Source organism: Danio rerio, chromosome 7 (assembly GCF_049306965.1).
Source record: "Danio rerio strain Tuebingen ecotype United States chromosome 7, GRCz12tu, whole genome shotgun sequence".
NCBI lineage: Eukaryota > Metazoa > Chordata > Actinopteri > Cypriniformes > Danionidae > Danio > Danio rerio.
This window is the reverse complement of record NC_133182.1, coordinates 12,055,001-12,077,500: the sequence shown is the minus strand read 5'-3', so window position 1 is coordinate 12,077,500 and position 22,500 is coordinate 12,055,001. Positions and strand designations below refer to the sequence as shown.

General features: G+C 37.1%; 1 protein-coding gene and 1 long non-coding RNA gene across 2 annotated transcripts in view; one reads left to right on the top strand and one right to left on the bottom strand.

Annotated features, from left to right (window-relative positions):
- LOC141375311 (uncharacterized) overlaps positions 1-20,843 on the top strand; it is a 51,312-nt gene extending 30,469 nt beyond the window's left edge. The window contains exons 2-3 of the long non-coding RNA XR_012383159.1: positions 9,081-9,133; positions 18,136-20,843. This is a non-coding gene — a long non-coding RNA (uncharacterized lncRNA). The remainder of the gene's footprint in view (positions 1-9,080; positions 9,134-18,135) is intronic.
- The window catches only part of cemip (cell migration inducing hyaluronidase 1), a 1,140,081-nt gene that overhangs the window by 24,898 nt on the left and 1,092,683 nt on the right, over positions 1-22,500 (bottom strand). The window lies entirely within an intron of this gene.

Sequence of the window (22,500 nt, the reverse complement as noted above, 5' to 3'; positions counted from 1 at the left end):
CCAAGTGCATGTTTTTGCCAGAATGTCAAACTTTTTGCAAGGAACATTAATTGTCTTGATAATTAAATGCCAATTTGTGTATCGCAAAATTAACTTTTATTCATCCAGCAGAGTTTTACATTACTGAATGATTTTGCCCTCCGTGGTGTGAAAACAAAAAACCAACAACAACAAAAACACACACACACAGAGAAAGTGAGTGCATTGTTACAATGCTTGTCAGGCCCAATTGTTCCTCTGTATATTGTTTTGGCACATTGAGCTTTACGAAAACGCTCTCATTTTTGCATTTATATTACACTGCTTCCTAACACTTTGCTCGGCCATTTTGCTGCCTGCGTATAGTAATTGCTTTCTGCTTGAATATATTTCAAATGCAGGGTATTCCTGTGTAGCAAAGCTGCATTTTCAGCATCATTACTCCAGTTTTCAGTGTCACACATCAGAAATTATTCTTGACCATGAAACGTTTCAAATAGACGCTGGTATTTTGAACTTTTGCCGTATTAGAGGATTCTGAGAAGTAAAACGTGCTATGTTTCCATCAAAAAAAATTACAGTAACACTTTCCAATAGGGTTGTATTAGTTAATGCATTTACTAACATGAGCAAACCATGAACAATACATTTATTACAGTATTGATTCATGCTAGATAACGTTTGTTAATGCAAATGTAGTTATTCATGATTGGTTCATGTTAACTAATGGTGCATTAATGTTAACAAGCTTGATTTGAATGTTAATAAGGCATTAGTAAATGTTGAACTATGATTAATAAATGCTGTACAAGCATTGTTTATAATTAGCTCATGTTATTAAATACATTATTTAATGAAACCTTATTGTAAAGTGTGACCGATTTTACACTCCGAACACTGCTAAAACATTTTTGATGACTGAATAATAAAGTGCATATATTTTACTATTCATTCATTCATTTCGGCTCGTCCCTTTATTCATCAGGGGTCACCACAGCGGAATAAACCGCCAAATTATCCAGCATTTGTTTTACATAGTGGATGTCCTTCCAGCTAAGGAAACTCACCCCAACATGGGGAGAGCATGCAAACTCCACAACAGTGTTGTACTCTCTCTTTACAAGCATGACTCTTTAAGCTAGACTTTATGGTAGGGATATAGGGATGAAAGGGATGGTAGAAGAACAGTGGGATGAAGGGGAAGGGGAGTAAGAGGATGACTGGTAAATCAACTGGTAAGTTGATCAGGTGTCCTCAACCCGGGCTCATTGTGGAAACGTAGCCCCGGAGCGGAGCGGAGCGGAGCGGAGCGCGATTTACGTCCCGGGAGGTACGTATTCGAGCGTTTTTTTGTTTTCGCGGATTCGCGAGAGGCCGCTGTGCGCGCTTTTTCATGTCTCGGGCGGGCGCCTCTCGGGAGCGCGCGGCGTTCGCGCCCGCGCCGTTCTCGCGCGAATAGCCGCCGGATCGAAAAAAAAAAAAAAAAAGCAAAAGCCCCCGTCTTCGATTTCGACCGCGTTTTCGGATCCCGCCGCGTTCTTGCCCTTATTTTCCGGATTCCGTTTTTCGTCTTACCTGATTTCCGGAACCCGCCGTTCCCCGGACTCGATCCCGGTCGTCATCCACCGCGGCCGGCTCCGGCTCGTCCTCCTCCTCCGGGGCCTCCGCTCCGCCGACGCAACGCTGTGAGCTAGGCGGACAAACTGATTGCGTCGGGAAAGCCCTCCACTCGGAGGCGAGCCGTCGGCCGGCGAGCGCGAAGAGGAGGGGCTGAGCGGCGCCACACCGCCCCGCGGCGTTCGCTCGAAAAAAAAACAAACGCGGCCTTTACGTACCTCCGGCCACGTAAATCGCGGCCTCCAGAAACGTTCGCGGGGCTACGTTTCCAGAATGAGCTTGGGTTGGGTGTCCTACTATGCCTAGAGACTCAGAGTGAGGGTACTGTCTCTGTAATAGTTTGGCAGAGTGATTGGACTCCCCCGATTCAACAATGCTTTTGCTATTTAAACAGCGTGGTGCAAAACATCAAAATGACACTTGCATCAGTTGAAACTAGCTAATAACATTTGCGTTGCGCCGCATTGCGCCGAGTGCATGATAGGGCCCATTATGTATCGGTGTATGTCAAGTTTTGCTAACAAAATCAAACATTTTCCTGTAAAATAAATAAACATTCATTCATTTATTCCTTTTCTTTTAGGCTTAGTTCCTTTATTAATCTGGGGTCGCCACAGCGGAATGAACTGCCAACTTATCCAGCATGTTTCATGCAGCGGATGCCCTTCCAGCTGCAACCCATAACTGGGAAACACATACACACTCAATTCACACACACACTCATACATTACGGTCAATTTTAGCATACCCAATTCACAGTGTTGGGCAGTTGCGTCGCTACAAGTAGTGATGCTACTAGCTTAACTACATTTCTCAGTAGCTTGGCGGTTGGGTCACTCATTTCTAAATCAAATAGCTTTTCTGTAGCGAAACTATTATTTTAAGCAAGTAGCGCAGTAGCGTCCACACACCGATCGCGGATCAATATATGACGGCACTGACATTCACGGAGCAGTGAGGCCGATGTCTAGCCGATAAAAGTAAATCCATATGATGGCAAGAATGGCGATTTCTTCCTCTTTCTGTTTTACGGTGGTCATCAACAAACTTTTTGGTGCTTCATTGCCTCCTCGACTCTGTAGTAAAGGCTAAAGTATTCACCTTATTCTCCGCCGACGAGCGTGCGCTGCCATTTGAATCTTTTTGGCTTGAGACTTCCGGTCTCATTCACTTCCATTCATTTTTCGACGTTAAAAACTGCTCGTTACGCTGCTTGATGTTGCAATTTGATATTTTCATATTATATTATTCTACTTGGTCTGTAAAGTCATGCAAACATTTGTTTGTAGAGCAAGTAGTTTGACCGTTTTCTGCCGTTTATTATTCCTAGTCATTTCTCCCATAGGCGACTGAATCGGAAGTTCTAAGACAATCGCGAAAACAGGCGCACTTCCACATTTTAGAATAAGGTCAATACTTTGGTATTTACAATTAGTTCATGATAGTTATTAATATACTACATTTTGTAGTGTAATTCATTAATGAAGAGTTGTAAACACATTTCTATTAAGTATATTATTTGTAGTAAATAATTGAACTGAACTATTATGCCTCATGTTTCATTGATAGTTTTATTGATCACTAAGATATGATTGACTTGGATTTAAGTTGCTTTGATTTAAAAATGAAAATGGCAAAAAATTGCATAGATGTAGCTAAGCTACTTTTGCCAAGTAGCTTTTAGCTTAGCTTGCTAAGTTTCCAAGAGGGTAGCTTTTAGTATAGTTAAGCTACATTTTAAGTAGAGTAGCTAATAGCTTAGCTTACTACATTTTTTAAGTAGCTTGCCCAGCACTGCCAATTCATCTGTACCACGTATTTGGACTTGTGAGGGAAATCAGAGTTCCCAGAGGAAACCCACGCCAACACGGAAAGAACATGCAAACTCCACACAGAAATGCCAACTGACCCAGCGGAGGCTTGAATTAGCGAATTTGAGGCGAATGTGCTACCCACTGCACCACCGCATCACCAATAAAGAAACATTTATCAGTAATTGTTTTACTTATAAAACTTTAGTACATTAAAAGTCAAGTACTTCACTATTTCGACTGAAAAGGAGGACGTTATTCTTCCACTGGAGTGCTTGATGTGTTTGTTTCGTCCAGCACTATATAATAAATAAGCAAATACATACGAGATGAGATTTAATACAGAACAACCGTCCCGCTTTGTCCAGGTCAGCAACTCTAATTTGACCGAAATGTCAAACAGAACATTTCCCATCAGTTTGCAATTACTTTCTTTGAACGTCTCAGCCAGTTTTACAGTCATTTATCCAGTGAAGCGTTAACATGGCCTTTTTATAACTATTACCTCCATGCTTTTGCGAGGAACACTAATGATGATACCTCATAATGGCAGAGGAGGTTCGTGCACAAGCGTGACCCTCAGACATTTGTTTGATTCATCAAGAGCACCACTTCAAAGTCGCACACTGATTTGCAAACGGCCACACACACTGTATTATATCACCTCCTGAGAGATCGACATGTTTGTCTTCTGCAGAACAACACCGGGAATCTCTCTGGAATTATTTATCTTCACTATAGGGGCAACGGAGACCCTAAATGTCCTTGACGAGTACATGATGAAAGTGCAAATTCAACCTTCAGGGGCTAGATTTCATTAATTGTTGCATTTCAAAATTATTCTTTTGCCAATTTAGGTATTGTTTATTATTTGTTAGGGGTTTTTGAGATGTATTTTGTAACATGTTTTAGATGTACTTTGTAAGGTGACCTTGGGTATCTAGTAAGGTGCCACTAAATGAAATTAATTATTATCATCTATAATTTTTGCATTTTTTACATATGTAATGTAATGTAATGTGTATTTATATTGCGCATTTATTGTGTATGGCCATACACCCTAAGTGCTTCACAATCATGAGGGGGGTCTCTCCACACCACCACCAGTGTGAAGCATCCACTTGGACGATGCGACCGCAGCCACAGGACAACAGCGCCAGTGTGCTCACCACACACTAGCTATTGGTGGAGTGGAGAGACAGTGATAGAGCCAATTCAGTGGATAGGGATCATTGGGAGGCCATGATAGATAAGGGCAAATGTAGGGAATTTGACACAATGCTCAATTAGTACTAATGGGCCCAAAGTTTGCCAAGAAAATATCCCCCACACCATTACACCACCACCACCAGCCTGAACCAAGCCAGATAGCATACAAATGTGGGCCACATTAGGCAGTTAAGCAGCACTGGTGGTATTCCTTCAGCCCAGACATAATGAATGTGAGCCTAAAGTGGCCCACCTGTACAATGGCAAAGGGGGGCCAAAGATTCGAATTCATATATGGGCTGTTTAAGGCAAAGATTTGGCACTTATGGCATGTAATCTGAATGTGAGCCTAATGTGGCAAATGATAAATTTGGCCCAAATGATGGACAAATGTGACCTCAGTTGGCAAAAGTCTGGCATAGACATTTAAGGGTAACCTGGGTCTAAACCTAAAGTTGCTCAAACGTGTAAGTGCAAATGTGGGCCACTTTTGGCAAATATTTGGCAGAGTAAGCTCTGGCGATTGCGACTGTGAGCCTAATGTGTCCCAGAGAAGATATGGCAAATGTGTCCCAGTTATTTTAAAACATATGTGGGCCATTTTTAGCAAATATTTGGCACAGTAAGCTCTGGCTAATGTGGATTTGAGCCTGTAGTGGCCCAGATATGATATTGCAAATGTGGCCCAGTTATCTTAAAACAAATGTAGGTGACTTAGGCAATTATTTGGCACCGTTAGCTCTAGCTTATGTGGCTGTGAGCCTAAAGCGGCCCAGAGAAGATATTGCAAATGTGGCCCAGTTATCTTAAAACATACGTGGACCACATAGACTAAAGTCACCATCATGGAGAAAAGAGCTTGCTTTAGTTGGGCTTATAGACCTTAACCTCTTAATATACATCTTATTTTGGGCTGCTGTAACTTTGAAGAACTTTGCTTGAAAAGTTTATTCATTACAGCAAACAAGCCAAGTAAAAAAATAAAATAAAATTAAGTGAGGCACAACCTGTGATGAAATAATATAATTCACTGATGTTAACCAATGTTTTAATCCATTATTGAAAGTAACGTGATAACATGCTTGCACATGCCACAGTTTTGAAGGTTTATAAGCTAAAAAAATTCTATGGTCCAACTTCTGCTTACAGAGAAATCAATACTCAGCGTATGAACCTCAACAACGGTGACAATTAACAAAATGAACAAAATCACAAACATCACAAACAGATACTAAAAGTGACGAAATCAACAACATCAACGTAAACAGAATCAACAGCAAATAATGAAAACTGGAGCATCAATAAGCTATAGAATGTATTCATACTGCGATGCATGCTGGGATTTTTGTACTTTGCCACACCCAGCAAGTGTAAGGTGTAGGCCAGATACGGGCCAGAATAAAAGCAGAATGTGGCTCAGAATAGGCTCATTTCTGGTTCATTTGGTTGAATTCTGGCTGATATGTGGATTGTCTATGGCTTAATTGTGGCCCATATCTTGCAAAGAGGAGTGAACCGCCCTATTGCCCTTATTCCATGTGGTATGTGGGCCGGATTTAAGTGTCTGATGTGAGCCGGATCTGGGCCAGAATAAAACCAGAATTTGGCCCAGAATAGGCTCAGTTCTGGTTCATTTGGTTGAATTCTGGCTGACATGTGGATTGTCTATGGCTTAATTGTGGCGCATATCTGGCAAACAGGAGTGGACCGCCCTATTGCCATCATTCCATGTGGTACGTGTGGGCCGGATTTAAGTGTCTGATATGGGCCGGATCTGGGCCAGAATAAAAGCAGAATGTGGCTCAGAATAGACTCAGTTCTGGTCTAGTTCATTTGGTTGAATTCTGGCTGACATGTGGAATGTCTATGGCTTGTGGCCTATTTCTGACAAACAGAAGTGGACTGCGCTTTTGCCATCTTCCATGTGGTATGTGGGCCGAATTTATTTGTCTGATGTGGGCCGGATCTTGGCCAGAATAAAAGCAGAATGTGGCCCAGAATAGGCTCAGTTCTGGTCTAGTTCATTTGGTTGAATTCTGGCTGACATGTGGAATGTCTATGGCTTGTGGCCTATTTCTGGCAAACAGAAGTGGACTGCGCTATTGCCATCTTCCATGTGGTATGTGGGCCGGATTTATTTGTCTGATGTGGGCCGGATCTTGGCCAGAATAAAAGCAGAATGTGGCCCAGAATAGGCTCAGTTCTGGTTCATTTGGTTGAATTGTGGCTGACATGTGGATTGTCTATGGCTTAATTGTGGCCCATATCTGGCAAACAGGAGTGGACCGCGCTATTGCCATCATTCTATGTGGTATGTGGGCCGGATTTAAGTGTCTGATATGGGCTGGATCTGGGCCAGAATAAAAGCAGAATGTGACTCAGAATAGACTCAGAATGGACCGCGCTATTGCCATCATTCCATACAGAATGTGGGCCAGATTTGAGCCACATGAACTTTGCTCTCTGGGAATGATACAAGTGGATCCATGCTTTCCTGTTGTTGATGCCAAATTCTGACGTTTTTTATATTTTTGGAATTCGCAAAAGTGCAAATTATGTAGTGATTGAATGTAAAGCACTACCCAAATGAAACAAAATACTACAGTAATTTATATTACATTAAACTTCTTTCAAAATATAATAATGTGATGTACAAGAGGTAGGTGTGGGGAAAAAAACAAATTATCAGCTTTTATATACATTTTAACAAAAACTTTAACTCCAAATTTGCCTGGGGTATAAATAATAATAAACAGCATGCCTTATTATTAATTATACTAAACTAATAAACTGTGATAAATATTGTAGCATACTTTGGTTTTACTTATTGAGATGTTTTACATGAAATGTGGTGTGTTGTAGTGTAATGTACCCTACAGTTGTAGAAAACTACAGTATTGAGTGAATTGTTTGTATTACCATAGTTGTTCTATTACCACAACAGATTAAACCAAGTACTTTTATATAGTATGGTTCAAAAACACTAAAACTAGCTGTTTACAGTAAACTCTTACAGCATTTGTTTATGTGGATATGGTTTGCTGTTTTCAAACGCTTTAAATGAGTTGATCTGATAGTGATGGAGCGAGCTATTACTGACCTCTGCTTTCAGGAAAAGCTCTAGATAATGAGTCTGGTGAGTGATTTGTGGTCTGTGGATAAAGCAGCTCATCTGTGGGGACTTTTTTTCCTGCTTCTTCACTGATGCTGAACACCGTTTGCCGGATCTACAGTCTTTATTTGTGCATCATGTCGATCTCCCCCTGCTGGAGTCTGTGAGTTACTGCAGCTTCACCTTCACGTAAAAAAAAAACACTTAATATGCCATTTCTGGAGTGTTTATATTACAGGTTGGAATATATATCAGTCAGAACAATCACATATGGATATAAGTAATCTAATTTTTTACCTCATTCTGAAGACAATGTTATGTTTAAGGTAATATTCCGGTGGTGTTGTTCTTTACATGCAGGCTGGATTAAGTTAAAGGCACGTCATTACGTCCTCACACATCCGACTTTATTACCATATTACTACAATTTAGTACTATAATATAGGATTCTGTTTACTTTTTGGTGTTTTATTCATCATTTTACTTAAGCTTATTTGTTACTTAACCGTCATGCTACATGTGCTAACACAGACTGCTATTGACTCTAAATTACCATATTGTCGCAAAATGCGGCCCAAAAGTAATACACTTAAGATCCGTAACGTGACTAAAATATAAAAAATACATGGCTTAATTCCATTTTTGTTTACTGGACATATGACTTTAGCTAAATTAAAGAAATCAGAATATCTGTTTACACATCCCTACTAAAAAAAAAAAAAAAAGCTTAAACCAGCCTAGGCTGGTTGGCTGGTTCTAGCTGGTCGACCAGGCTGGTTTTATAGGGGTTCTGGCCATTTCCAGGCTGGTTTTCAGCCATTTCCACCCTGGTCTTAGCTGGTCAGGCTGGGAGATGACCAGCTAAAACCAGCTTGACCAGCCTAGCCAGGCTGGAAGCCAAGCCAATACCACCTATGTCCAGCTTAAACCAGGCTGGTCAAGCTGGTTTTAGCTGGATTTAGCTGGTCATTTTCCAGCATGACCAGCTAAGACCAGGCTGAAAATGGCTGGAAACCAGCCTGGAAATGGCCAAAACCCCTCTAAAACCAGACTGGTCAACCAGCTAAAACCAGCCAACCAGCCTAGGGGGGCATCAGCAGGGGCAGGCTGATTAAACACAAATAGAAACCATCACTAGTGATTTCTGCTACATGGCATAAAGACCATCACAAACCATGTACTCTTAACTATTAAATAAAAAAACAGTACATTTGAACATAATTTATTTGGTTTAAAATGACAAAAGAATGCATAAAATTCCCACAAATTCCCACAGGAACCAATTCAATTGTCTTTATAACCATAAAAACACATACTAATTCTGATGTGTGTGTTTTTTTTTCTTCTTCCAGCTGCCTGGGCTTTACTCAATTTGTCTTTGCTTTGAGAATGACTTCAGAGTAAAGTAAGTCTGTTTATTTTTTTAGGCTCTTAATCAGAGTTTTCTCTTCTGAATGAAAAAATGAAAGCTTCACAGATGGTTTCTACTACAAATGACTTTAAAATAATTACAAACCTTCCAATTTTAGCCATTAAGTGAAAAATGAGTAACATATTTCATTAGGATGTATTGGTTTTATCATGCCATTAGTAGAAGGCCAAAATTGGCAATGGCATCTCAAAGGACTGTTATAGTTTCTATAGACCCCTTTCACATTTACTTGTTTCTCAGTAGCGGAAGTAGTCATAGCTGGGTAAACTTAGAGCGCAATGAATGAGATAGTACAACAAAATAATTTTTTTACAATCCTATTTGCTGAAATAATAAACAAAGAACTTCACGAAAGTGTTACAGAGACTTTCAGAAAAAGGAAATAAATAGTGTTAGACTGATAACTGCAGCCAGAGAGAGAGAATAATGTCAAATTTACTCTCTGCCCCACAGATGCTGCATTAGAAACACCTCGCATAAGCGGTAATTCGTTTTTTGTAATTTGACGCAATTATGATGTAATACATTCATGAATGCATATAAATGTTCATACGATTTTTTTAAAAATCAAAGTATTAAAAACTTTTTAAAAAGATTTAAGATGCGGGCTGCACGGTGGCGCAGTGGCATGTTCGCCTCACAGCAAGAAGGTCGCTGGTTCAAGCCTTGGCTCGGTCAGTTGGTGTTTCTATGTGGAGTTTGTATTTTCTCCCCATGTTCGCGTGGGTTTCCTCCGGGTGCTCCGGTTTCCCCCACAGTCCAAAGACATGTGGTGTAGGTGAATTCGGTAGGCTAAATTGTAAGTAGTGTATGTGTGTGAATGGGTGTGTGTCGATGTTTCCCAGTAATGAGTTGCAGCTGGAAGAACATCGGCTGCTTAGAACATATGCTGGATAAGTTGGCGGTTCATTCCGCTGTGGCGACCCCAGATTAATAAAGCGACTAAAGCAAGAGGAAAATGAATGATTTATTTAAGATGCTGATGACTATTAAACGCATCATAACGGGCTTGTGAAAAGGGTTCATTGAAAACAATATATATATATATATATATATATATATATATATATATATATATATATATATATATATATATATATATATATATATATATTTTTTTTTTTTTTTTTTTTTTTTAAATCTTTACAAAAAAGGTTTTAATTTTGTTGTTTTTCATTTATTTTTATTATTATTTTGCAGCATGAATGTCTTTATTAAATTTGTCTTAATCTCAAGAATGACTTTAGTCCGATTAAAGTAATCAAAATCTCTGTTTACATGGTAGACTCTTAATAAGAGTATTACTTTCTAAAAAAGACAAAAATAGAAACCATCACAGAAGTTCTTAAGGTTTCTACTACAAATGCCACTTAAAGTATTACAAAGCATACTGGTTATGCATTTGATGGAGAAATATTACATTCTAAATATTTCATTAGGATTTATTGGATGCCAACCTTGTAGAATGCAAAAAAACATAGCCAAAGGACTCTTACAGTTTCCACTGAAACCAATACAATTTTTAGTAATAACCAGTGGTGGACAGAGTACCATGACTTGCCCCCAAATGTAGTACAAGTAGAGTAAAAGTATCTGATGTAAATACTACTCAAAGTATGAGTAAAAATTAGCCCATTTAAAAGTACGTAAGAGTAGCAATTATTACGATGTGAAAGTTTACATGCTATTTTTACATGTGTGCGAAAACGTAACATTCTGTAGGGAATTTAGTGATTGTTTAAGACCATTTGGTAATTTCAGCCATACACTAGACATCATCATCATCTGAACAGTCTCTCTGTCATTACTTGTAATGATTTTGTGTCTTCTTGGACACTTTTAATGCTTCCACTGTACACTGGATTTATGAAGCGCCCATGTCTTGAGGTAGTTCAGTATGATGCGATGTACTGCGAATTTGATTGGACAGCTGTCGCAAGACTGATTTTTCTACTCAGCCAATCCCTATAGACGAGAAATGCTTCAGTTTCCCCCACAAGTCCAAAGACACACGGTACAGGTGATTTGAGTAAGCTAAATTGGCCATAGTGTATGTGTGTGAATGAGTGTGCATGGATGTTCCCAGGGATGGGTTGCTGCTGAAAGGGCATCTGCTGCGTAAAACCAGCCTGATCTTTCGAGAAAACATAAGTATTTTACGTTTTTGCCAGATTAGTGGCTAATTCGTACGAATTTGTATGAATTCTGTCGTACGAAATTGTACAATTTTAAAAAGGAGGTGTGGCACCTAACCCCACCCCTAAACCCAAAAGTCATTGGGGGATGAGCAAATCGTACTAAATTTTACAAATTAAATCGTACGAATTCATACGAATTAGCCACTAAATCAAAAAGTTATGAATTGCAGTGACATTGTGTTGGTAAACATATGCTGGATAAGTTGGCGGTGCATTCCGCTGTAGCAATCCTACATTAATAAAGGGACTAAGCCGAAAAGAAAATGAATGAATTAATGAAAGTAAAAGAACACAACTACTTAGTAAATTACAATTCTTGAGAAAAACTGCTTAATTACTGTATTTTGAGTGCTTCTAATTTGTTACATTACACCACTGTTTATAACTATTAAATCCATTACATTGGATTCCATTGTTTTAGCAGGGATGTCGTTATTTGATCTGTGTTTAGCTACAGTTGAAGTCACAGTTATTCGCCCTCCTAATTTTCTTTTTGTTTTTCAAATAATTCCTAAATTATGTTTAACAGAGCAAGGAATTTTTCACAATATTTCCTATAATATTTTTCCTTCTGGAGAAAGTCCTATTTGCTTTATTTCAGCTAGAATAAAAGTATTTGTAATTTTTTTTAAAACCATTTTAAGGTCAATATTATTACCCGTCTTAGGCAACATTTTATTAATAATATTATTGAATTAACTAATTCATTTTACCTAGTATAGCCTTTAAATGTTACTTTAAGCTGAATACTAGCATCTAATATATTATTATGTACTGTCATCATGGCAAGGATAAAATAAATCAGTTATTAGAAATGAGTTAATAAATCTTTAACGTTTCGAAATGTGTCTAAATATTTCCATTAAACAGAAATTGGGGGGGAAATGTATGCACGGGGTGGCTAAAAAATCCGTAAGGCTAATTATTATGACCTCAACTGTATATTAATCAAAATTCCTAATCAGACTATTGTCTTAATCTTGTTAAAGTCCGAATAATGTATGTGATGTAGTGCGATGTAGTGTGGAGGAACAGACTGACATAACAAAAGCCGTCTCCTCCACATCAGCCAGAGGTTTGTGCGGATTTGATTCGAGAGCCAGTTGCTCTGTTTGTGATCAGATAGCAGGGCTCTGGAGGAATGACCCGCGAGTTGAGAACAGGGCTTGCATTCAGAGAAGCTCTTCCTCCTCCAAGCAGAGAAAAAGAGAGAGAGAGAGAGAAAAAAAAAAAAGAGCGAGTCGCTGGAGCTTTATACTGCTGCTCTGCCGCTGCTTCAGGTTTGGCCGTCCTCCAAACAGCAATCAATGCAGCCTGGAGTCAATGGAACTTCACGTCTGATTCCTGTTCTTCTCTACCAGATCAAGACTCTGTGTTTGGAGTTGTAGAGAATTTAACGATTCGTTTTTCAATGCCGAGTCTTTAATGAGTGTATTAATGATTTTTTTTTTGTACTTATAAAAGATGCTGACAACAATGCAAAACAGTGCTATTTTTGTTCATTCATTCATTCATTTTCCTTTGGCCAAGTCTCTATTTTAGAGGTCGCCACAGCAGAATGAACTAACAACTATTCCAGTATATGTTTTATGCAGCGGATGCCCTTAGAGCCGCAACCCAATGCTGGGAAACACCCAAACACTCTCAGTTACACACACACACACACACACACACTTATACACTACGGACAATTTAGCTTATTTAATTCACCTACATCGCATGTCTTTGGACTATGGGGGACACCGGAGCACCCGAAGGAAACCCACACCAACTAGAGGAGAACATGCAAACTCCACACATGCAAACTCTACACAGAGAAAGTCTAGCCGGGACTCGAACCAGCGACCTTCTTCTTCTTTGTGTAAGATGTGCACTAAAAAGATGTGGCTTTGTGAAATTTACCAACAATTTCTGAATGAAGATGCTTTTTTGTCAGTGTAGAGATATTTTGATAATTAATAAATAAATAATATTTTGCTGTAATCCAAAATGACTGGTAATTTCAACTAATAATGTCATAAAATGTTACAATATCTTAATTATTGTAATGTATGTACGGCTAACTCTTAATCGGTTGAGGAACCATATATGGTAACTTTATTCACATTTATTGTAATGATTGACTAGTTGATTGATTATTTGTTTGATTGGTTGGTTTTGGGTTGCTTGGATTGTTGGTTGTTGGTTAGTTGGTTGGTTGGTTTTGGTTTTGGATGGTTGGTTGGTTGGTTGGTTGGTTGGTTAGTTTTTGGGTTGGTTGGGTTTGGGTTGGTTGGTTGGTGGTTGATTAATTATTTGGATGGTTGGTTGAAGGTCAATGGTTGATTGGTTGGTTGGCTGGTAAGTTGGTTGGTTGGTTTTTGGTTTGGATGGTTGGTTGGTGGATTGGTTTTTGGTTGGTTTGTTTTAGTTTTGTTTTGGATGTTTGGCTGGTGGTTTGTTTTTTGGGTTGTTTAGATGGTTGGTTGGTTGGTTGGTTGATTTTGGTTGTTTGGATGGTTGGTTGTTTGGTTGGTTGGTTGGTAGGTATGTTGGTTGGTTAGTTTTGGGTTTGGGTTGGTTGGTTGGTGGTTGATTGATTGATTATTTGGATGGTTGGTTGAAGGTTGATGGTTAATTGGTTGGTTGATTGGTTGATTGGCTGGTTAGTTGGTTGGTTGTTTGGTTGTCTGGTTGGTTGGTTGGTTTGGTTTGTTTTGGATGGTTGGTTGGGGGTTTGTTTTGGGTTGTTTGGATGGTTGGTTGGCCGGTTAGTTGGTTGTCTGATTTGTTGATTGGTTGGTTTGTTGGTTGGTTGGTTGGTTGGTTTTTGGTTTGGATTGTTGGTTGGTGGATTGGTTTTTGGTTGGTTTGTTTTGGTTTATTTTAGATGGTTTGTTGGTTGGTGGTTTGTGTTGGGTTGGGTTGTTTGGATGGTTGGCTGGCTGGCTGGTTGGTTGGTTGGTTGGTTTTGGTTGGATGTTTTTGATTGTTTGGATTGGTGGTTGATTTTGGCTGTTTAGATGGTTTGTTGATTTTGGTTGTTAGGTTTGTTGGTTGATTAATTTGTTGATTTTGCTTGTTTGGATGGTTGGTTGGTTGGTTGGTTGGGTTTGGATTTTTGGTTTTGGATGTTTGGTTGGTTGGTTTTGGTTGTTTTGATGGTTGCTTAGTTGGTTTGTTTGGTAATATTCCCCATTAACTCTTCCAGTGTTTCCAATTACCCTATGTAAAGTACCCTATATAAGATTAACCAGTAAGCTCAATGTAATACTCAGAATCTTCTTTTTCCTTTGAATTCAGAAAACTGGTCAATTTTAAGTAACTGGAATAGTTTTACTCTTTTAAGTTTAATGAACTTGTTCTTCAATTTTAAAATCTGAATGTTAAGCTCCCTTACATTGTAACATTTACTTTTATTCATTTTTCTGCTTGAGTTATCAAATATATATAGAACACTAAAAAAACAGGGTTTTGGAATAAAAAGGGTTGAGAACCATTGATATCTGACTCTAATGACTGATTCATTAAATCAACTGATTTATTTGAATTTATTTGTGAACTTGACTATTTGAAATGGCCCATATCTCACACTTTTATTCATAATTCATTCCTCCTTTTTCAAGAAAGCATTTGATGAATAAAAAATACGTCATCAGTACTTTCAGTTTATTGCCCCCAAAAATAATGAAAATTCAAAAGAGGACTATTTTAGGAAAACCTTAGCAAACATGTTCTACAACATTATGTCTTAAAAGCCACAGAAATCACTTTTTGTGACATTCAAAGGGTGAAACCTCAAGTTCTTGATTCTCAATCGCACTCAAGACACTCTCTAAAAACCATTCTTCAAAAACAAAACTGCACGTCCACTTTGTGTAAGCACAGTATTTCTTTACTTCTCAACTCAATCCAGCTGCTGCTAAATGGCTTTGCATCTGGACTGAGAGAAAGAGAGAGAGAGAAATGGAAATATGCAGAAATTGAGGAGTAAAACTGGTTAATGTGTGCGCTTGACTCATGCCGAATGAAAAAAAAACAGCATATGCAACATATTTATATACTTGCTTAATTTTTATCAGTTTCCTTGAGGAAAAGAAAAAGCCGCCTCTAGGCTGTGGTTATAAAGAAGTAGTATCACCTTTAAAAATAGTCTGTGTAAAAATCCCGCTTGAGTTGTTTGTTATGCTTTAGAGGAAAGTTGATTCTCCCAAACAAAGGCAGCAGGATGAGCCATGACCTTTACCCCACTGACTCACATCATCGGATAAATATGGCAGCCTAAACCAGGTTTTTCACACATTAAGAATAACAATGTTTCTTGTACTTTTAATAGAAATTATGTAATTAACTGTATTTTTTAGATGTTATATTTTGTTGTACGTTTAATTGTCTTTTTTATTTGTTTAGTTTTTTAAGTTATAGTTATTTAGTTAAATATGTTTTACACACATTTTATTTCATTACAGTTTACACATTCAAGATAGCAATCTTTTTTAAAAATGAGGAAAAAAAGATAAAAAAAATAATAATTTATTTTATTTGCAATGCACTTTTCTAAAACTCAGAGCGCTACAAAAATAGCCTAAAAAGCACCTAATAAAATACAAGGATTCAATACGGATAAACACAATCAAGACTTCAAGTATGCAGTCTTAAAAAGATGAGTTGAGTAATACTTTACTTCAGATTTTCTGTGTTTATTTAATTGTTTTCTTGATTTATTTGCCCTCAGTGTAATTTATTAATATGACTAATGCATATATAATTTTGAGTTTATTTTCCACTGGGTGCATTTTTGTTATTAAGTAAATAATAAGGATTATTTGTGACCCTGAACTACTTTATCAGTCTTACTATATATATATATATATATATATATATATATATATATATATATATATATATATATATATATATATATATATATAATATATAATATATAATGAATATATTTGTAGGAATAGTCAAAAATACATTGTATGTGTCAATTTTTTTTTGTATTTTCCTTTATTGTCTTTATTGTTGGAAATTATTAGAATATTAATTAAAGGTAATGTTCTATGAAGACATTTGTACATTTCCAGCTTGATCTCAAGAGAAAACTTATTTAACTTTTTGTCAGTTTAGTGGCTAATTTGTTCGAATTCTGTCGTATGAAAATGTACAATATCGAAAAAGGAGGCGTGGCACCAAACCCCACCCCTAAACCCAAACTGTCCTTGGGGGATGAGCAAATTGTACTAAATGGGCTATATGCACACTGACTTTTAATTTCAATCAGCCAGCCCCTGGGCTTCCGGTTAATTGTCGCCCCATACAAAACTGCTAATTTCTTTATAAAACAGTCAATGTTTTAAAATGCTTTTATAACAAACAGTCACAAACAAGAAGCACCGCATTAAATTCTATTTTTCTACATCATGTCTTTAAAATATGGAAATTGATTTTACCCCAGTATTTTGAATTGCATTTCTGCACAAGCCTGCCACGAATGACAGCGCTTTTCATCTCTTTTTATGCTTTAACAGAGAAATGAATGCTTAAGTCTATTTAACTGATTGTATTTAAATTAACTTATAACATCGATTCTTTAAAAGAAACCTTATGAAATTAAAAATAGTCACATAAAGCTCTCACCGGAAGTTCCCCATTGACTCAAACACACTAGCTGTGCATATAGCCCATTGTACAAATTAGATTGTACGACTTCATACAAATTAGCCACTAAATCAAAAAGTTATGAATTGTTGTGAGATTGTGTTGACATTTCCTATACTGTAAACATATAAAAACTGAAATTGATTAATAATGTGCGTTGCTAAGAATTACTTTGGACAACTTTAAAGGCAATTTTTCAATATTTTAATTTTCTTTTTAAAAACCCATCTCAGCCAAATGTTGTACTATAACAACCATACAACAAAGCTTATGGTTCAAAAATTTTCTAAAAGATTTTATGGTCCAGGAACACCTTTTAAATTATTCAAATGGTGCATAAAATACACATTTTCAATATACAGTTTAATATAAAATTATTAACCCTCTTGAGCATTATTCTTTCTTTTTCAAATATTTCTCAAATGATGTTTAACAGAGCAAGGAATTTTTCACAGTATTTTCTATAATATTTTTTCTTCTGGAGAAAGTCTTATTTGTTGTATTTTGGCTAGAATAAAAGCTATTTTTTTACATTTTAAAGACAATTTTATTAGCCCCCTTATTTTACTTTATAGCCCAATATTTTTCTTCGATCATCTACAGAACAAACCATCTTTAGACAATAACTTGCCTAATTAACAAAGTTAAGCCTTTAAATGCCACTTTAAGCTGAATACTACTATCTTGAAAAATATCTATTAAGATACTATGTTCTGTCATCATGGCAAAGATAAAACAAATCAGTTATTAAAAATGAGTTATTAAAACTACTATGTTCAGAAATGTGTTGAAAAAAATCTCCTCTCCGTGAAACAGAAATTCAGGAGGGCTAACAATTCTGACTTCTACTGTATAATAAAATGTGTGCATTTTTACCATATTCAACAAGTAAAAAAACTACAACCCTCAATCTAAGACAGATGTTATCATGAAGTCTAGGGTTTGTGTGTGTGTTTGTGTGAATGATCTGAGTGTAGTTTGTCCCCTGCAGCTTCACAGTGAGCGATGATGATTGTTGTGTCTCTTCCTTCCTCCAGCTTCATTTATGGTGTTCCTGAGGGCTCCAGCAACAGGCCTGTCGTCTTTGTTTCTGTGAGACAGACATGCCTCAAACACCTTGTTTCTTCTGTTGTTTAGGCTTGACTGCGTGTCTTTTGTCACCAGTCTCATCCCGGGCACTGGAAGTTGGCACGGTGAGCATCTTTACCCGCTGACCTCCTGCAAAAGCAGCACAGCTTCCCTTTGCTCATTAGTAGTGCAATTAACCAGCATGCCGCTGGGCAGGAACACCAGACCCATCCTTCATTTCCGACTAGCAGGGCCTGATCAAATGGCCACACTGTCCTTCCAATATCGGATATTCCTGACCCTGCTGTTTGCTGTTATAGGATGGCAAAAATGTTGTATTTTCAGGCTTGTCCGCATATTAAAAGTTTGCTGTAAAATTGACAGTAGTACTGGTAATTTGGTACTGTACTGACAAATTTACAAGTGCACTGTAAATCCTGCCGGTAATACCGCAAAACTGTCCAGTAATACTGTAAAATGTACAAGTGCACTGTAAATCCTGCCAGTTATACTGCAAATCTGTCCAGTAATACTCTAAAATGTTCAAGCGCACTGTAAATCCTGCCAGTTATACTGCAAAACTGTCCAGTAATACTGTAAATTGTTCAAGCGCACTGTAAATCCTGCCAGTAATACTACAAAAAATGCTTGTAATACTGTATAATGTACCATCACACTGTGAATTATGCCAGTGATACTGTAAAATGTACAAGCACTCTGTAAATGATGCCAGTAATACTGCAAAAATTGCCTGTAGTGGTTTAAAATGTACAATCACACTGTAAATGATGCCAGTTATGCTGCAAAAATCACCAGTAATACTGTGAAATGTACAAGCGCAGTGTAAATTATGCCAGTAATACAGTAAAATGTACAAGCGCACTGTAAATTATGCCAGTTATACTGTAAAATTTACAGGTGCACTGTAAATTATGCCAGTAATATTGCTAAAATCACCAGTAATACTGTGAAATGTACAAGCGCACTGTAAATTATGCCAGTTATACTGTAAAATTTACAGGTGCACTGTAAATTATGCCAGTAATACTGTTGAAATCACCAGTGATACTGTGAAATGTACAAGCGCACTGTAAATTATGCCAGTTATACTGTAAAATTTACAGGTGCACTGTAAATTATGCCAGTAATACTGCTAAAATCACCAGTAATACTGTGAAATGTACAAGCGCAGTGTAAATTATGCCAGTAATACAGTGAAATGTACAAGCGCACTGTAAATTATGCCAGTTATACTGTAAAATTTACAGGTGCACTGTAAATTATGCCAGTAATACTGTTGAAATCACCAGTGATACTGTGAAATGTACAAGCGCACTGTAAATTATGCCAGTTATACTGTAAAATTTACAGGTGCACTGTAAATTATGCCAGTAATACTGTTGAAATCACCAGTGATACTGTGAAATGTACAAGCGCAGTGTAAATTATGCCAGTAATACAGTAAAATGTACATGCAAACTGTAAATTATGCCAGTTATACTGTAAAATTTACAGGTGCACTGTAAATTATGCAAGTAATACTGCTAAAATCACCAGTAATACTGTGAAATGTACAAGCGCAGTGTAAATTATGCCAGTAATACAGTAAAATGTACATGCAAACTGTAAATTATGCCAGTTATACTGCTAAAATCACCAGTAATACTGTAAAATGTACAAGCGCACTGTAAATTATGCCAGTTATACTGTAAAATTTACAGGTGCACTGTAAATTATGCCAGTAATACTGTTGAAATCACCAGTGATACTGTGAAATGTACAAGCGCAGTGTAAATTATGCCAGTAATACAGTAAAATGTACATGCAAACTGTAAATTATGCCAGTTATACTGTAAAATTTACAGGTGCACTGTAAATTATGCCAGTAATACTGCTAAAATCACCAGTAATACTGTGAAATGTACAAGCGCAGTGTAAATTATGCCAGTAATACAATAAAATGTACACGCAAACTGTAAATATGCCAGTAATACTTTAACATGTACAAGCGCACTTTAAATTATGCCAGTGATACTGTAAAATGTACAAGTGCACTGTAAATTATGCCAGTGATACTGTAAAATGTACAAGCACTCTGTAAATGATGCCAGTAATACTGCAAAAATGGCCAGTAATACTGTAAAATTTACAAGTGCACTGTAAATGATGCCAGTGATACTGTAACATGTACAAGCACTCTGTAAATTATGCCAGTAATACTGCAAAAATCATCAGCAATACAGTGAAATTTACAAGCGCACTGTAAATTATGCCAGTAATACTGCAAAATATACAATCACACTGTAAATTATGCCAGTGATACAGCAAAACTGGCAGTAATACTGTAAAATGTAGAGGCACACTGTAAATGATGCCAGTGATACTGCAAAAATTTTGAATAATACTGTAAAATGTACAAGCTCACTGTAAATTATGCCAGTGATACTGCAAAAATCACCAGTAATACTGTGAAATGTACTAGCTCACTGTAAATTGTGCCAGTAATACTGTAACATGTACAAGCGCACTGTAAATCATGCCAGTAATATTGTAAAATGTAAAAGCACTCTGTAAATCATGCTAGTGATACTTCAAAAATCGTCAGTAATACTGTCAAATGTACAAGCGCACTGTAAATTATGCCAGTTATACAGTAAAATGTACATGCAAACTGTAAATTATGCCAGTTATACTGCTAAAATCACCAGTAATACTGTGAAATGTACAAGCGCAGTGTAAATTATGCCAGTAATACAATAAAATGTACACGCAAACTGTAAATATGCCAGTAATACTTTAACATGTACAAGCGCACTTTAAATTATGCCAGTGATACTGTAAAATGTACAAGTGCACTGTAAATTATGCCAGTGATACTGTAACATGTACAAGCACTCTGTAAATGATGCCAGTAATACTGCAAAAATGGCCAGTAATACTGTAAAATTTACAAGTGCACTGTAAATTATGCCAGTAATACTGCAAAAATCATCAGTAATACAGTGAAATTTACAAGCGCACTGTAAATTATGCCAGTAATACTGCAAAATATTCAATCACACTGTAAATTATGCCAGTGATACAGCAAAACTGGCAGTAATACTGTAAAATGTAGAGGCACACTGTAAATTATGCCAGTGATACTGCAAAAATTGTGAATAATACTGTAAAATGTACAAGCTCACTGTAAATTATGCCAGTGATACTGCAAAAATCACCAGTAATACTGTGAAATGTACTAGCTCACTGTAAATTGTGCCAGTAATACTGTAACATGTACAAGCGCACTGTGAATTATGCCAGTAATATTGTAAAATGTAAAAGCACACTGTAAATCATGCTATACTGCAAAAATCGTCAGTAATACTGTCAAATGTACAAGCGCACTGTAAATTATGCCAGTGATACAGCAAAACTGGCAGTAATACTGTAAAATGTAGAGGCACACTGTAAATTATGCCAGTGATACTGCAAAAATTGTGAATAATACTGTAAAATGCACAAGCTCACTGTAAATTATGCCAGTGATACTGCAAAAATCACCAGTAATACTGTGAAATGTACTAGCGCACTGTAAATTGTGCCAGTTATACTGTAACATGTACAAGCGCACTGTAAATCATGCTAGTGATACTGCAAAAATCGTCAGTAATACTGTCAAATGTACAAGCGCACTGTAAATTATGCCAGTAATACTGTAACATGTGCAAGCACACTGTAAATTGTGCCAATGATACTGCAAAACTACCAGTAATGCTGTAAAATGTACTAGCACACTATAAATTATGCCAGTAATACTTTAAAAAGCGCACTAAATTATGCCAGTGATACTGCAAAACTACCAGTAATACTGTAAAATCTACAAGCACATTGTAAATTATGCTTGTAATACTAAAAAAAACTGTGAATAGTAATTTAAAATGTACAAGCTCACTGCATATTAATAATTATAATTGTGTTGTAAAACTTCAGCACAATTGTAATGTTAATTTACAGTGCACTTGTAAATTTTACTGTATTATTTGCAAACAGAATTGCCAGTAATACTGTAAATTTTACAGCAACGTCTTACAGTGCGATAGATGGCCTACACTCAATATACATACTTAATTGCATCAACGCAAGAGTTGGGTAGAACAAAATAACCCCATGATTTTTAGAGTGTGGGTCAGTTGGTATTTCTGTGAGGAGTTTGCATGTTCAACCCGTGTTGGTGTGGGTGTCCTCCCGGTGCTGCTGTTCCCCCCACAGTCCAAACACAGATGCTGTAGGTGAATTGAATAAACTATTGGCCAACGTGTATTTGTGTGAATGTAAGTGTATATAGGTGTTTCCCTGTACTGGGTTGCGGCTGGAAAGGCATGCGCTGCGTAAAACATGCTGGAATTGTTGGCGGTTCATTCCGCTGTGTCAACTCCTGATTGTCCATTATTG